The sequence below is a fragment of the Lathyrus oleraceus genome, chromosome 5, assembly GCF_024323335.1.
Source record: "Lathyrus oleraceus cultivar Zhongwan6 chromosome 5, CAAS_Psat_ZW6_1.0, whole genome shotgun sequence".
In the NCBI taxonomy this organism is placed as follows: Eukaryota; Viridiplantae; Streptophyta; class Magnoliopsida; order Fabales; family Fabaceae; genus Lathyrus; species Lathyrus oleraceus.
Genome location: NC_066583.1, coordinates 422,397,241 through 422,401,125, shown reverse-complemented (window position 1 = coordinate 422,401,125; position 3,885 = coordinate 422,397,241). Strand labels below are relative to the sequence as shown.

The window sequence follows — 3,885 nt, the reverse complement described above, 5'->3', positions numbered from 1 at the left end:
GAATGATCTGCTAGTTGCACAAACATTTTAGTTGGTCTTAATTCTCCCATTTCAAGTCTCTTGCATATGGACAAGGGCATAACACTGATACCGGCTCCTAAATCGCATAAAGCTTTGTCTATGACAAATTTTCCTATGTGACAGGGTATAGAGAAACTACCAGGATCTTTAAGTTTAGGAGGCATATTTTGGATTATCGCGCTGCACTCAGCAGTGAGTGTAGCGGTTTCGCTATCTTCAAGTTTCCTTTTATTAGAAAGAATTTCTTTTAAGAACTTAGCATATGAGGGCATCTGTGTAATAGCTTTTATAAAAGGAATGGTGACGTTTAATTGTTTCAGTAGGTCAACAAATTTTTTAAATTGGCCCGCGTCTTTTGTTTTAATTAGCCTCTGAGGATAAGGGATAGGTGGTTTGTAAGGCGGTGGAGGTACATAAGGTTCTTTCTCTTCTACGGTTTCCTTATTACTCTCTTCCTTTTCCTTAGGTTTACTTTCTTCCTCAGTTGGCTTTTTAGAGTTTTGGTTTTCAATTCTTGGATCAGATGGTCCTTCTACCTCTGTTCCACTTCTTAATATAATTGCATGAGCGTGGCTTTTCGGGTAAGGTTGGGGTTGTCCAGGAAATGTACCAGTTGGGGCAGCGGTAGGCGCTTATTGTTGAGCTGCTTGTGAGATTTGTGTTTCCAGCATTTTGTTATGGGTAGCCAGGGCATCTACTTTACTTGCTAGTTGTTTAATCTGTTCGTTAGTGTGTACATTCTGGTTTAAGAAATCTTTATTGGTTTGCTGTTGAGAAGTTATGAAGTTCTCCATCATGATTTCCAAGTTGGATTTCCTAGGAACGTTATTGTTAGATGTAGATGGGATCGGCTTTTGATATCTAGGTGGTATAGCTGGGGCTTGATTTGGGGCTTGTCCTGGTGCGTATAAAGCATTATTACTTTTATATGAGAAATTAGGATGGTTCTTCCAGTTCGAGTTATAGGTATGCGAGTAAGGATTTCCTTGAGCATAGTTCACTTGCTCTGCTTGGATTCCTGTTAGGAGTTGACAATCTGTAAGAGTGTGACCTTGGATTCCACAGATTCGCAATTTTGAGTCACGGCAACCACGGTGGCTGGAGGTGATACATTTAAACTTTCAATTTTCTGGGCAAGAGCATCCACTTTTGCATTAACATGATCAAGGCTACTTATCTCGTACATGCCAGTTTTCGTTTGAGGTTTTTCTACCATTGTTCGGTCGCTTCCCCACTGATAATGGTTTTGGGCCATGCTTTCGATAAGTTGATAAGCGTCAGCGTAAGGTTTATCCATAAGCACACCACCTGCGGCGGCGTCTATTGTCAACCTTGTGTTGTACAAGAGACCATTATAGAAGGTATGAATTACTAACCAGTCCTCTAAACCATGGTGTGGACAAAGTCTCATCATGTCTTTGTATCTTTCCCATGCTTCGAAGAGAGACTCGTTATCTTTCTGTTTAAATCCATTTATCTGGGCTCTTAGCATAGCTGTTTTGCTTGGAGGAAAATATCTGGCAAGAAAGACTTTCTTCAACTCATTCCATGTGGTGACTGAGTTGGAAGGAAGAGACTGAAGCCATCTTCTAGCTTTATCTCTTAACGAGAAAGGAAAAAGGCGAAGTCGATTTTCCTCTGAAGTGACACCATTAGCTTTAATAGTATCAGCGTATTGAACAAATACGGATAAATGAAGGTTTGCATCCTCGGTAGGATTTCCAGAGAATTGATTCTGTTGTACTGCTTGTAACAGCGAAGGTTTAAGTTCGAAGTTGTTTGCTTCGATTGCGGGTGGAGCAATACTCGAATGCGGCTCATCTTGCGATGGAGCGGCGTAATATCGAAGGGCACGAGCTGGTTCTGCCATCTCGGGTATCGGCGAAGGAAGAAGATTTTTGAGATCAGGAATTTCGATTGGAGGAAGATTGTTTGCAGTACGATACTCCCGAATTCGTCGCAAGACTCGAAGATATCGTTCAATGTCGTTGATTCGTAAGTAATACGGTTCGCCTTGTGAGCGAGTGTGTGGCATACAAATCAACGAAAAATAAGAAATAAAAATTGCCTTAGTCTCTACAGCGTAACGGAAGAGTTACGATATCGACTAAGTAAAAGTCCTCGGCAACGGCGCCAAAATCTTGATCGCGACTTTATGAGTCTATTGGGGTATTAACTGCAAGTGCACAGTCTAATCGCGTAGTAATAAAAGATATCGATCCCACAGGGACTTATGAATCGATATACCGTTTTCTAGGGTTACTTCGTAAAGCTATGGCGGATTATACTTTGTTGATTAGGGGAAAAAAATAAAACTAAAATAAGATCTAGATTAAATTATCAAATAAGCGGATATCGGTATGCAGTTCGTCGTAATTAGGGAATCAAATCTTCGTCGGTTTCGTAGTTTTAAAATAAATCTTTTCAGTAGACACTATTGATTTAAAAGCCCTTTCTCAAACTCTCGCTCTGTTGAATATACTATGACTTTATATTAACGTGCGTTGTCACTAATTAGTTAAGTCCAAAATCACTTTTTGAAAACAATAGAATCTATAGAAACTCTTTTTAAGAAAATGCTAACCATTTAAACACCCTTGTCTCAAACTCTCGCTCTGTTGACTTAGATTATATAATTAAACTTAAATGCTTAACTCTCGTCCACACATTTAACCTTTAAAAATACTTTTTGAAAATGATTAGAATTTAATTAACTCTAAAAATTGCTTTCGCCCTGATTTAAAATTAATGTCCAATTTACACTGTCCAGTTAAAAGCTCAAACCGTCGTTCTATTGATTTTAACTTCTTTATGTGTTTTACTCTCGTACAAAAACCATGGTATTAACTCTGTAAATTGAGACCATAAAAAGAGTGATTATGTTTTTAAACAAAATTAAACCAACTTAGTTTTGATTCCTTCATTCCGCTTACTTTACATACCGATATCTAAGTTTATTTAGCCAGACATGCTAAACAAGCCTAAACAATAATTATGCTTACATACAGCCATATCAGACAGACAGTATAAATAGATAGTAGTGTAGAGTATATATAAATTTAAACAATAAAATTAAAGAACCTGTAAAATTAATAGAAGTCTTGATTATTCCTAGCTTCGATGCTTGAACTCTCCACCACAAACCGGTTGGATTTGTTCTTACAATCTTCGATCGGACAAGAAAATAAAAACGAAGGAATAAAATACTATGATCTAACGTAAGGTTAGATCCAGTAAAAATTACACAATAGTTTCCGGTGTAGAAACTATTGTGAGAAAATTAATTTAATGCTTTAAAACTGACTGGAAAAGGAAAGGAAATAAAAATTGTTAGGAAAGTAGAGTGCTGGAAAATAAGAAATACAGTAAAAATAATGCGGTGCCGAAAACTGGAAAATTGAGCGATCCCCCCAGGGTTCTACAATTGGTCCTATTTATATCAATCCATTATGTAACCGTTTGTTCCATAGTCCATTCAAAGCTTCAACGAGTCTACTGGTCAAGTCAAGCAAAGAAGCAGGATGAACGTGCTTCTGTTACGCGTCAAACCCAAAAATATAGGAATGGGGTGTGACGTTCGTCACACCACGTGTTACGCTCGTAACACAAAGCAGGGGGGCGTGACGCTCGTCACACCTTGTATGGCGGTCGTCACAGCTTCAGCGCTTCTAGTGGATAGTTGTGGGCTGGGCTTTAGTGGAAATTGCTTCTTATCATCTTTTTGCACCTCCTTTTCTTTCTTTTTCACGTATGCTTCAAATAATGTTGCCTGGAATAAATAGAAGGAAAATACCAAGTAATATCGAATAATATAAAATAAATCGAAATAAATAATAATATAATTTAATTAAATCGAGTCCAAAA

The 3,885-nt window shown here is 37.9% G+C and overlaps 1 non-coding gene across 1 annotated transcript; it reads left to right on the top strand.

The window, feature by feature from the left end:
- The first annotated feature begins 1,406 nt into the window (after positions 1-1,406).
- Positions 1,407-1,513, top strand: LOC127090082 (small nucleolar RNA R71). Its single transcript, XR_007791616.1, has one exon. It is a non-coding gene; the product is annotated as a small nucleolar RNA R71 (small nucleolar RNA).
- Positions 1,514-3,885: the final 2,372 nt, after the last annotated feature.